Source organism: Solanum stenotomum, unplaced genomic scaffold (assembly GCF_019186545.1).
Source record: "Solanum stenotomum isolate F172 unplaced genomic scaffold, ASM1918654v1 scaffold131, whole genome shotgun sequence".
NCBI lineage: Eukaryota > Viridiplantae > Streptophyta > Magnoliopsida > Solanales > Solanaceae > Solanum > Solanum stenotomum.
The window spans coordinates 75,436-89,624 of record NW_026022385.1 but is presented as its reverse complement, the minus strand read 5'-3'; the positions used below and the strand labels follow the sequence as shown (position 1 = coordinate 89,624).

The 14,189-nt window shown below is 35.7% G+C and overlaps 1 pseudogene; it reads left to right on the top strand.

Annotated features, from left to right (window-relative positions):
• The first annotated feature begins 255 nt into the window (after positions 1-255).
• LOC125850028 (uncharacterized) lies at positions 256-923 on the top strand (annotated as a pseudogene).
• Positions 924-14,189: the final 13,266 nt, after the last annotated feature.

The window sequence follows — 14,189 nt, the reverse complement described above, 5'->3', positions numbered from 1 at the left end:
CATATTCGAATAAGGTTGAGTTTTCCAAAAATAAATTACAACTCCAATTAGTTTCCTATTTGAATAAGGTTAAGTTTTTCAAAAAATTAGTTTTCCATTCCAATAAGGTTAACTTTTTCACTACAATTACTTTCCTACACAAAGTAGGAAATATACTCCATATATATATTTTCTTTGCTTTAAAATATTTCTCCATCTTCTTCTTTGTTTTTGTATCTTTTAAGTTGGAATTCACATTATTTTCAATTTATAGGGATGAAATATACGAATGAAGATCTGATAAGGTGTTTAACAAAATTCATTCGTGGAATGCCTATTGAATACCATGATATTCCGTATATAGACTTATACGGTAACAAAGAGCCAGGTGAATTATTCCAAAATTCATGTAATGATCATGTAAACTATTTCTTTACTCAATTGAAGAGAAAACTATCAAGGGTAAAAACTTCAACAGATCAATTGTTTGAGGTCGCAAATGGAAAGGACGAGACAATAGTAAAGAAATTTTGGACAAGGAAAGATCATGAATTGAGTATAAGAAAACTTTTCGTTTTGATGTAGAAAGTAGCAGTGCCCGTGAAGATAAAGAAAGTGTATACTGGAATGTGAAAGAATACTGTCTTGATAAAACTACAATTGATGTATTAAGAGAACGCGGCGAAATCAGGCATGAAGACTTTGTTGTGTGTTTCATTACAAAGAAAGTTAGTTTATGTAAAAATCATCACTATATTCCTATAAAAATCGACAATGTAGTTCCCGATTGTGTCTCAAGTTCGTCGAAAGATCACGATGGATGGTTAAATGCTGCAAAAATTTGGCAATTACCATCATTGGATGAACCATTTAAACCCTTGACTGATGAAGAATTGGATTACTTTGACACGCATGATCCTGAATATCCACACGCATACATTTGAGAAAAAGAAATTATTCTAGTGCTACATTTATTTTAGTTACTTTAATTTGTAGAATTAAATTATCAAATATTTCTATTGTTATTTAATGGATTTCATCTATTTTTCAACTGAATATTTGTTTGGTTCCGTATCCACATTGGAGCGCAACTAAATCTGAATTTGTGTCAAAAAGTAAAATGCTCCCTCCGTATCCAAGGAGACTCGAATCTAAAACCTTTTGGTATATAGATTGATACCAATTTAGTTTTCTATTTTATTTTCCTTATTTGCAGTATATATGTACGTGAAAAATTTGAGTTCGCAACCAAAAAAGCCACTCTTTTCTTTCAAAATGCATAAAGGGCCATTGAAATATTTTTAATACCAAAACGAACAATTCGCTGCTCCGGCAGCGAGATCCTTTCTCAATTTTAATACCGTTAATAGTGTTTGGCTGCTTTTTTTTTTTTTCTGAAATCGTTGCCCAACAGCGATTTCATCAAAACAAAATTATTCTTATCTTTCAATTTATTTTTTTTAAAACGAAGTCGTTGTACGGGAAGAGACATACTTAATTTTATTTTTAAATATTTGTGTAGTTGAGTAAGATTATGTATTCTATTTATGAAGTAATAAAAAGTCCCTATTAATATTTGATACCCCTTTTTAAAGGAAAAAAAGTCATTTTTTTTTATAAAAAAAATCGAACTTAGGACATTATAAACTTGGTTATTCATGCAGGCCTAACTCAATTATCCTTAATGTCATAAGCTTGAAGTAACATAAATATTGATATATATATTTAAAATCATAATTTTTATCATTTTTAATTTTATTTTTAAAAAAAAATTTAGCTTTATGTTCGATCAATTTATATGACATAAAATAAAACTCAAAAAATAAATGTATGTTTCTTACTATGTCGATAGTACAATATAAGAGCTTCCTTAAAACAAAACTACCCATCTATTTTGCTATTATTAGTGCATTAATACTATTTTTCCTTTGTTCCACAGAATTTTAATTAGTTGAAAAAATTCCCTTGATGTTACTTATCTTCATGTCATTGATTCAATTATCCAAAAAGTCTCCTATTTTCTCTTATGTTGAATAATAATTTACTTCATATACAGTTAAATTTATTCATACGTGATTTGATTTGTTTTTTTTTTTTATTAAAATAGAAAATTGTTATTATTGGGAATATAAAATATAATATAACATAAAAAAATTAGTTACCAAAAAAAAGACTATTAATATATTATTACAGAGAATGGATTTTATAAAAAAAGATTTAATGTTTGACTATTAACCAAAAAAACCGTGCTACAATTGGGAAGAAAACAAATGGATAAATTGTGTTTTTTTAAAAGAAATTTGTGCTATGACAACGATTTCAAAATGATCTTTTTAAAAATAAAGATGATATCGCCGCTGATTGAATTTTAGACGTCGTATTTTATGGTGTTAAAATTGAGAAAGGATCTCGCTGCCCCAGAAGCGAGTTGTCCGTTTTGGTATAAAAAATATCAGTTGCCCTTTATGCATATTAAAAGAAAAAATTTGCTCTTTTGGCTTCGGACTCCGAAAAATTTACTGGCTCAATTTCTTTTTTCCTTTTTTTATACGACCAATTCACTTTTTTTATGCCTTTTTTGTTTAATTAAATTCATTGTTCAAGTCAAGTCTTCGAAAATTGGTAAACATCCACCCCGAAATTCCAAGTGAATTCAAATTAAATATTTTCTCCATCTCAAAATATTTGTCAACGCTTTGTCAAGTTTTCGTTTTTTGAATATTAAACTACATGAACTTTAACTAGTATTCTAAGATATAATTTAAAAAAAATAAATTATATTGAGATGAGAAAAAATACAATTCTAGTACTTTTATATAGTTTTGAATATAAATTTTAATTTAAAGTTATTTAACTCCAAAAATTAATCAAATTGACTTTTATGGCAAATATTTTGGGACGGGAGATGCTTTCGTAGACTGTTGTAGCACCTCTTCCCAAAAGAAAATTTTCGACATTGTTTCCCAATAATTCATTGTCCGTTTTTCATCCTAAAAGGAAATTCCTAGCAATATTTTTCATCTTTTTCGGACCGAAAATAAATCTATACAATAATGTTAACAAGTGTAATTGGATTAAGAATGAGTTGAAATTGTAAGGATCCAAATATCTTAAACCAACAAAAAAATTTAACTTGGGGTTTCCCTATAATTGTAACTAAGGGGTAGAAAATTGAAAATTTGGAAGAAAAAATAAACGGTACTTGCATTTTGTTGCAAAGTTTGGAGTTTCTAGTTCAGGATTTTTGAACATTTGATTTAATTATTTTTTAAAAATTGTGGTGATAATTTTTTTTTAGAAAATTTCAATGTGACATGTTTGAAAATATTCAAAGATTAAAGAAAAAAATATTAATTAATACGCTAAAAGTGTTCTTATAACCATTTAGAAAGGTGTTATCCAATTTTAGAAAGAAAGAAAAACAATATAGATATAAGGTGGTGTGGATCCTTGGGTTGTGATTTTTGATTGTCTATTAAACTGTTGGGCCTGATCGAGGCCGTACGCTTGGATTGGCAAGAGTTTCAGTTTAGTACTCTCGTGATGTGACGGGTATCCTATCTGGTTCTGTGTATGGCATGATTTTATTGTGATAGTAATTTTGAGGTTTTATTACTTGAACGATTTTCAACGGAAATGACTTGATTTGTGAAATGAATTTGTTCTTAATGAGTTGGAAGTCCTTGAGATCCGTTTTGGCCTAAACATAGTGAAAAAACCTCTTTTCTTGATTTATCGCACCTTTCGATTGCTTTTACTTCAATGATCTTGATATACCATTCCAGGCGGCCCATTGGCTTAGCCTCGGGCAACAATCTATCGTTTAGATTTACATTGTTGATAAGCTCGAAGTATCATCCCGGACGGTCCGTTGATACGTATATCCTAATTATGGTAAGCTCGATGAGCTGTCCCGGACGGTCTGTGGATACATCTATCCAGATTATTGACTTTCGATTAAGCTTGAGGTATTATTCTTGGTGGCTCAATATTTCTTTCGGGCTTATGGCTCTTCCTACTTGAAGTTCTACATTGTATCATCGTGTGTGTTGGCATTTGGCTATGTTGATTGTCTCGTGGTTTGTGTGGAACTTGTGACTGAAACTTGATATTTTCTGCTTGTTCTCTATCATAACGTTAGTGTGTCTTAGTTCCCTTGACTTGCTAGTATCATCATGCTTTCTCTCTCTCTCTCTCTCTATATATATATATATATATATATTATTATTATTATTATTTATCTTTTTGAGCTCGGTCGCTCTATGATGTCAACTCAGTATCCCATGTTTTAGTACTCATACTGCATTTCTATATCTTTTTTCTGATGCAGCTCTCAGTTTGAGACACCCTCAGTGAGCGTTGAATCTCCCGTAGTGGTCATAAATTCATATTGTAACGACCTGTTCCCGTCGTTATCGAAAAGCCATCGGGAAAAGAATTTGGGTCAGAAAACTTTTTCGTAGCAACTTGAGAATTTCTAGCCTAGTCTAGATTTGGACGAAATCGGAGTCAGTAAGGTCTAGGGAGATCTGGTAACGAATGAGAGATTTAATTATGAATTTGACCACATGAGCAGATAGCTAAGACGTTAAGGAACCCGTATGACTTTATGAATCGAATTCGGGGGAGTAGAACTCCCGAAAATGATCTTAGCGTAACAAATAGTTTCTGAGTGCCATGAGTTAAAGGTGTGTTGTGAAATGGGGGCTTGAAACTCTAAATTCGACTCTCTGTTTCTGTGCAAGCCTCCAGGGCGGGGCCAATGTGGTGGGATGGGGGCCGCTATAGTGGGCCAGTCGCAACTTAAGTCGGAAGTAAATCCCAAAAATGTTATTTTCTGCAAGTTTCGTTCTTGAGAGCTAGGAGACGACCCCAGGTGATTTCTCGACAGTTTTCCACGACTTTTGGTGCTAAGGGTAAGGATTTTACTCTCCTAATCCGTTTTTCGATCTGTAGAACTTAGATTCTTGATTATATATTGTTGGGGGAGGGTTTTTGAACTGAATTGAATGGTGGAAAAAAGCCCTAGATGCACCTTAGGATCATGAGTTGGGTCTTGGGTTTGTCATAATTCGGGTAAATTAGACCTTAATTATTGATCCTCGTATTGAATTGATTGTTTGTTGACCTAGAAAAAATGGAAAGAATCTGAAAAGCAAAGGATTAAGTTTCTTAGGAGGATTCAAGTTTGATTTCGAGGTAGGTGATGGTTTGATTTCTTGTTTGTGTGATGTATGTTAGCAATTGCTTCATTGTAATGCATGTATGTATACGAATGTTGCACTATTGATCACACATAATGCAAATGAGTATGAATGAATAATTGTATGCCATGAATCAACACTTGATTGTATGATTTTGAGAATGTACATTGTGATTGTGATTGTGGCTTGTTGAATGGATCGGGTGTTACATTCCAACACACTAACTGGATCGAATGTCACGTACCGACATACATATTGGAACAGGTGTCACGTTCTGACACACTAATTGGGATGGGGTACCACGTTCCGGTGCACTAATAGTTTGGGTATGGGTTCCATGAGAGGACCATTGAATTGTCATAATTATTTGTTAAAGAGAATGTGGAATTGTAAGTTGTTCATGATTGATAATTGATATATGTGTTATATTATGTACATGTCATGGTTACTATGTTGTGGCTGCTTATGTATGTTTGCTTACTGGAATAGCCGCGTGATCCCACCAGTACACTATGGTTGTGTACTGATACTGCACTTACTCTTTCTTTGTTCAGTACAAGACATCTTTAGACGGCTACTGACAGACCTCATTTAGGAGATCACTAATCAAGATCGAATTCAAGGGTGAGCCAACTCTTCCAGGAAACCATGAGTTCTCCTTTTGTTCAGTCCCTCTTACTCGGACCTAGATTAGTACTTTAGATGTTCAGTTGTTTAGCTTTCGAGGTTGTACCCCTTTTTCTTTAGACTTATGGTTTATTAGAGTTTTGGTACACTGACTTTCAGTTTCTAGGGAATATTTCTGCAATGTTTTGATAGTCTTTGTTAGACTTTTGGAGTTTATGGGAACTCTACTTTATTTCTACATTTAAATTTACTTTCGTATCTTTAAATGTGTAGTTCTTGAGTTAGCTAATTAGTATTAATGGTTCTCCCACCGAAGAGTTAGTGTGGGTGCCAATCACGACGGTCTGGGTCGTAACACAGATTTATGGTGAGCTCCCGACATTTAGAGACTTGTTGTTGTCCTTCTTTTGTACTGACTCTCATTTTGTATTTTGGATTAGTCAGTTTTCTGTATATACTTATGGCTTTCTATTCGTAGTAGCTCATGTGTAGGTGACACCAGACGCGGGGGATTGGTATCTTGTGTTAGTTTGTTATTTGGCCACGTTTGGGCCTATTTTCTACATTTTGTGCTACATATATATATATGACCCTTTTTCTCTATATATTATTCTAGTCTTCCACTTATTATTATTGTTTTTGTATAAACTGTCTACCGCATCCTATTATTTGAGTTTAGGCTTGTCCACTCGGTGGGTTGTAGTGGCCTCCATCATGGCCCAATTCTGGGTCATGACAAGAATATATATCTTACCACATAAAACTCAACCTCAGACAGGCTATCTATTCACACGTGTAGGTACAACGACATCATGACTATCAATGAAGTAAACAATAGTTGTCACTTCTTCAAATCATGCAGAAATAATAGTCATTCATAAAGTCAATCGAAAGTGTGTATGGTTGAGATCAATGACTCGACATATTTTCAAATATGTGGTATTTCTGTGTAAACAAAGATTTCAATAATATTATATAAAATAATGATTCTTGCATATCTCAATTGAAGGAAGGATATATCAAAGGAGACCAAACAAAACATATATCACCTAAGCTCTTTTTCACACATGATCTTCAACAAAATAGTGAGGCAAATGTTCAATAGATTCGTTCGAGTGATAATATTTTAGTGTTCACTAAGACATTGTCAATGTCAACATTTGAGAAGCTAAGATATAAGACTGGAATTGTCGTCTCCGAGATATCAAATAAAGTTTACATCAAGAGGAGTAAAATACACAGAGTACTCTTTTTCCCTTAATTAAGGTTTAGTCCTACTGAATTTTAATGATAAGGTTTTTAATGGGGCATCACTCGTGACGTATTACAAGATATGTGTACTTTTTTCTTCACTAGGCTTTTTCCTAGTAAGATTTAACGAGACACATTATCTATAAATATCCAAGGAAAAGTGTTATGAATTCGTTCAATTATGGATATTTCATTCAATTAACTCCCTAACGTATATGTATCTATTTAATGTATTTCTTAAATATAGTACGGACACATTTTTTTAAGGTTGTAAGCGGATGAATCATACATCCTATAAAAGTGTATTCTTCACTCTTGTGTAAGACTGATGAGTCCACAAATTGGACTCATTTAGGGCTATATTTTAAAAGAAATTGTGTCCTTAAATGCTTATTTTATCTCAATATCTGATGAAAACCCTTTAGTTTCAGGTATTTGAAGTTTGAAGGAAAGCATGGACACTACGTTGCAAAAAGGAATGAAAAGGCTGAAGAGAACGAAGAAATGAAGGCCTGAGGATTGCCGAGTACACTTGGCGAGTCACCGAAGGGTCTTACTTCGCCTTTTATTCCAGTGTGCTGAACCCTAAAGGAAAGGATCAAGTCAGCGGAAAAAGGGAGCAATCGGCGCATCACCGAGAAGTTCCGCGAAGCAGTACCATTTCACCCAATGACCCAGAGCACGACGATGCTAAAAGTTGGTGCAAGACGGTGATAAACTACACCAAAGGGCGAATCGCCGAGTTGATTGGCGATTCCGACTAACGATGCCGAGTGATCCACTGCAACACAAATCTGTGAAAACTATAAATACTAGTTAGAGTTGTAGTTTTAAGTGTCGAACAATTATTATATAGAATAGTACTTTTTGATATTTTTGCTCTAAGTTTGAGAGGGTTTTGAAGACTTGAAGATCCAAAGGGTTTCATCTTTAAGATTTGGATTTGGGTCTCTTGGATTCTTCAATTTTGGCATGTATCACGACTTAAATCTTCATACCCAGTTGAATGCGAGCTCATTTGGAATAAATTTCTATCTCTTATACATTTGTGGCTAAAACCCCAATTCTTGGGGTGTGATTTAGCGAATATAGGTTAAGATAATTGTTGGGTCTTGCTTGTTGATAGTTTAATCGTAGTTTAATTGTGATTTCGTTTAGTAGTTGTGGATGAATTTAATGAATTTGTAGTTGCAAATACAAGTTTATTTATGTATTTTTGGATTGCTGGAGAGAGAGGTCGTAAAACAAAAACTACTAAATTGATGGCCGGTGGGAGTGGGTCAACATGAGGTTCAGCTCGAGAGAGTGAATCCTAGTTTCATTCCCACACACTCAGCTCGAGTGAGTGAGTGGATTAAGGCGTAGGCTGGTCTTCATGCGGCAAGTGGGTGTCCGAGAGGAACGCATTTGAAAAAGGGTAAGTTGCTCGAGAGAGAGCTTATCCCCCTTAAAGTTAATTCTAGTCACAATTATTCTATGAATCTTCTATCGAAAACATGCACCCAATAATCTAGCTTAAGCCGTATTCCCGTCACATCTCGAGGATTCCCCTCTCATTACTTAGAAATTCTTGTTTATAATGTTGTTTTTACTTACTTGTGACAAAACCCCCTGTTGTTAATTGACACTCTTGTGTCTCCCTTTAATTTATAATGTTTTTAATCATTAATGTCTTTAGCTATGACTAGTTAGAACTAAATTTTATTTTTCTATTAAATCTCAAAACCACTCCCTTGGGAACGATCCCAACCCTTGGTTGGGTTACTAAACTATTGTACGATTGTAGACACTTTCAACGAAAGTTGTGTCTTGATTAGGCAAACATCAAAATGGCGCTGCTGCCGGGGAGTGGTGTTATTTGGGAATTCTTAGTTAGGTAGAATTTTTTATTCTTCTTAGTTTTAGCTTTACTAATCTAAATTGTAGTTTTGTTTTGCTTGTTTGAATATCAAAGAAAGGAAATAAGATTGGATGATCATTATGGGTACCACACGGACCATCCTCTCCTGAAACTATTGAACCTCATTGACAACCTCCTAACGTTCAAACAAGCAGGGAATGAGACAATTCAAGAAATGTGGGTGAAGTTTTAATCAGTGCTTCAACCATGCCCATCTCATGGAATGTCAAGACACTGTTGGAGTGCTTCTATCGGGGTCTTGGATCCAAAAATAGGAGCATAGCCAATCAACTTTTTGAGGGCGGTATGCTCCACCAGCCCTACGAAGTCGTCACAACACTCCTTGATGGTATGGTTGAAACCAACAAGGAGGCCCAAAAGAAACACGAGTGGGACACACTAGTGGCTCAAGTAGACGTTTTGTCCAAACGAGCCATGTGGTTGGAAGCACAAGCCATGGAAAAGGAAAAGAGCTTCTTCCTTCAAAAATGTAGACACGGGAAGAAGCATGAGGATGTGCAAATGGACGATGCTCTTTCTCTTATTCAACAAAAATTCGAAGAGCAAGACAAGAAGTTAAATGAGATGAAGGACAACATTGAAATGCTGAATGAAACGTCTACCTCAAACTCCATGACTATTCAACTGCAGGATGCTCAAATCACCCATTTGATGACAGGTCGCTATCCACCGTTCGTCGAGGACTCGCCTAACTACACCATGGTTGACTCCGAGGATGAAGAATAGTTGTTGACTTGCGTCGTGCCGTGATGTTAACTAAGGCATTGTTTGGGAGGCAACCCAAAACCCCTTTAATTGCTTTTTTTCTTATTTCGTGGTAAAATAATGGTGTGTTGTTTGTACAGGTTAAAGTATGAGAAATGTTCAAAAAATTGAAGGATGGCAAGCAATAGATCCAGTCGCCAAGTCGCCGAAGGGGTCGGTGAATCCGACCTTATCCGTCATTTGACTCAAGACATCTTCAACATTGGAGTCTATAAAACTCAACGAGCTTTGAAAATTATTGGCGAATCATCACGATGGAAATCACCGTTTGGACCCCCAGTAAACCAGAGGTCCTGTAAATTTTGGCGAAGAAACTAAGCAGTCGGCGTTCCGCCAAGTGAGTAGGCGAGCTTGACTAATGTCGCCGAGTGGGCGAAAACTGGATGGTTTTTGCAAGCCAAAGGTTTAAAAGCTTCAACTTCATTCACTTTCCCTCACATCTTATCTGTCCAAATTAACACCTGCACTCTAGTCTCTATATTGCGTGCACTTTTCGAGTATTTTAGTTGTTGATTTATGCTCGAAACTTGGAATACATTGCGGCCTAGCGATTCAATTCGATTTTAGTCAACGCGAGAGGTTGGATCCCAAACTCTAAATTCTTTCTATCAATTCTGTACTTAATGCAATGATACTACCTTGTTGATGTGTGTTGGGCGTCTCTGGTAGAGTTAGAATTTTTATTGTCTATGTCGATTCAATAATCTTGTCCTGGTAAGATTAATAGTTGATTTCTGAAGATTGTGCCTTAACGTGAATGAAATTTTGAGAGATTGTGCATGAAAGTCACTGGGTCTGAATTTAATTTGTGTTGGGAAAGTAGTAATTTTGTTTTTAGGGGTTGCAGGGTTGGATTCAAGAAGATGGGTTGAAACTAGGCACGTTGAACCATTTGGCGAGTTAAGTCGAGCTCACCAAACTGCTCGACGGTTCATCTAACGTCTCTATTTCGCCGTTATTTTAATGCTATATGAATGTTAAATTCTGTAACTTTCGGCGAGACACACAATGTCACCAAACGCATTCGGCGCCTCGTCGAAAGACTACTTGTTCACACTTTGTCTGCACCCGAAATAATCTCTGTGCGCTACACTCGGCGCACCGCCTAAGTAGCTGAGCTCTTCGCCAAATGGTTCGGTGAAGTAATTCTGAAATCAAACGGCGTTGATTTTGTCTGAATACTTTCTAACTTTATCTCAAAGCTTTGCAGAAATGGCTAGACTGAAAGTAGCTGGACGAGATATGCCACCCTTACAAACAAGAGCGGAAAATTTCAGGAAAAATACAAAGGCGATAGATCCTCCCAAAACAGTTAATCAGGGAAAGAAACCCAGTGCAAGAAAGAAAACAAATCACCGAGACCCTATTATTCCCTCATGGAGACGTAGAATCTTCACAGTTATCCACTCTTTTTTGGTGGCTTATGATTTGGACAGTCTTAGTAAGTCAGCTGCTGCTGAATCATCTGAAGAGGCTCCGGGGACCATTATCAAATTCCAGAGTGACAAATCGAGCACTGATTCCCTGGCAAATGGAGTGACTGCTTAGACTTTATCCCCTTTTTACCTCAATTTATGTCTTCCCTTAATTTAGATTCTGGATATTTTGTTATATGCATTTGAGGACAAATGTTTTTGTTTGTGGTGGTGTGAGGCCCACACCTTTTGTGTGCTACTTTTGTTTGTGTTTCGTGTATACATATTTGGGTTGTTCTGTTTAAAATTGTGTCAATACTACTTTTCTGTGGACGTTTGAGCTTGTCGCTCATTTTATTTTAAATGGTAAAATGATTTTGACCCGTTCGAAAAATTTATGCCACCTCTCGTGTTTTGAATGTGATTGTTCCTTGGCAAATTTGAGTCTCGATTTTGATCAATACATTGACTTGAATAGTGCTTACAATCGAACGAACAAGAATGCACGGCTACGATGAGGCCAAATGAAGTTGCATAGACAATATGTGAACTCTTTGCATCTCGTTGTGATTAGCCATTTATCAAATCGATTCTCTTGTGATGAATGTTGCACACTAGAAAAAGTGTGAAGTCTTGTTTGACTTAAGTATCGATGCCTTGTGTGATAAACTTACCTAGAACCATGCATGGCAACACCTAGAATTTTCTATGTTGGTCCGGTTGACTAAGTAAGACTTTCTCTTGATATGATCTTAGGCAACTTCGAAGAGTGTGAACCAATTTGACATATACCTCTTTTGTGACCTACCTTGTGAGCGTGTGATTCTCTCTTGAACACCCTTTGAGCCTTACTCTTCTTTGAAAGAAACTTGATGTAACATCCGACAATTTGAAATGAATATGAAGAAGCTTGAATTTGGAAGTAGTCATTTTTGGAAAAAAATTCAGAATCTGGAAATTCGGCCAAGTGTGGAAATCAGTGAGTTTTTGGCCAACTTTGAGCAGTCATAACTCCTAGCTCAGGATGATCCAGGAGTAGTTCCAGTTATGTTTGGAAAGCCCTTGGAACGATCTTTCCAACGCCACCGAGTTTGCTCGATTCCGAGTTCGTATGAGCGAGTTATGCCCTTTGAAAGTTGGGCAGTTGGCAGGGAGTCCGTCCGGAAATTTAAGGGCATTTTGGTCTTTTCACAAATCATTTCTTTTGAGGTTATATTGTTGTGTTAGGCTGATTGTGGATCATTTTTGTTCCATTTTAAAAGAGTAAGAGTTAGGGTTCTTGAGTGAAGAAGAGAAGAAGAGAGAAAGAAGAGAAGAAGAAGAAGAAGTGGGAGCTAGGGTTGTGGATGCAAGACGTTTTCTTCATCAAATTTCTTGGGGAATCTTAGTAAAGGTATGGGAGTTCTTTATCTAGGGCAAGCTATCACCCTAGAGCCAATTTCAAATGGTTTTCAACTTTTCCAAAGTTTGTGAAAAAGCCTAATTTCTACTCAAACTCATGGGTTCTTGCATGAAACGATTTCAAATGATAAGTTATGATATTATTGATGTTTATTTGATGTTTTAAGATGAAAAACTCCATGAATCCTTGTATTCTACAAAACCCCAAAATGTGTTTATGAAGTGGGTCTATTTCTATAAATTCAAAGTTGATGGAATTATGTGTAAAGTGAATTGTATTGATATCTCTTGTGTTGTTTAATGTTTATTCATGATTAATTGTTGATAATGGGTGAATTAAGGGTGGTAAGCCTTATGAGTGAAGTATTGGTGATTGCTTGGATTTTTGGTGATTTTGGCTATGGCTTTGAATTATGGTAAGAAAGCTTGAACTCTCTTTATTGAATTAATTGTTGTTGGTAGGTTGAATCCACCTTTGGTGGAAGTGTTATATCTTGTTCTTGTGTTGTATTATTGTGAATTGTAGCCATGAAGGCATTGGGGAAGTTGTTGCATAATGTTGGAATATTGTATTAATGTGAATTGAGGCCATGAAGGGCATTATATGAGTGTTATTGTATTGTTATATTATTATATATGAATGAGGCTATATGTAAAGTCCTATATGAAGCTATATGTAAAGTTTTATGTCAGGCTATATGTGAAGGTGTGATGTGAATGAGTTTTATGTGAAGCTATATGTGAAGGTATAATGTGAATGAGTTTTATGTGAAGTTATATGCGAAGGTATGAAGTGAATGAGTTTTATATGAAGCTATATGTGAAGGTATGATGTGAATGAGTTTTATGTGATCTTGTGATGATCCTATGTAAAGTGGATAGCATTGTGAGTTAAAGTATGATTTCTCATGATGTATATATGAAATGATGTTGGATTATGAAGTATCCTTAAATGAAAATGTTGTGACTTGGTTGGTAGACTAAAGTGTCCCTCCTTGTTACTTAAAGTCTTGAATGCATGAATGTGTGAAATGGGTAGAACTAAGAAATGGTGTCCTTTTTATAAATGCTAAAAGAGGAATTCTAGGCCAAGACTTGAATCGGCAAAACTAAGAAATGGTGCCCTTTCATAAGTCTAGCTTTCTTAAGTAAATGTAAAATCATGAAATCGGTAGACCTAATGGTGGTAGCCCTTCTCATGTGTGAAATGATAAACCTTGGTCCGGCATGCTTAAGGCACCCTTAATGATAAATCGGTAGGCCTAAGGCACCCTTCCAGGGGGATTTAATGAGCTATCCTTATGAACCTTGATTGGCCATGACTAAGAAATGGGGCCTTTCTTGGGAAGAGGTTCTATGATTTGGTTGAACTAGAAAAGGAACCTTCTCTAAGTACATATGTGATTGAATACTCTATGGGAAACAAGGCTAGCACCGAGTGGATGTGGTTAGGAAGGTGGCCTAGTTGAGTATGAGATTAGGCACAATGAACTTCCTTGGACATCCCCTAAACCATGTGCCTACATGGGTTGCTTACTAGTTCTACCTTTGGCAAGTAGAACAACCTCCACGGAGTAGGATAGACTCCGGATTCCATACCTAGCTAGTATGGTCTATGTCGGTTAT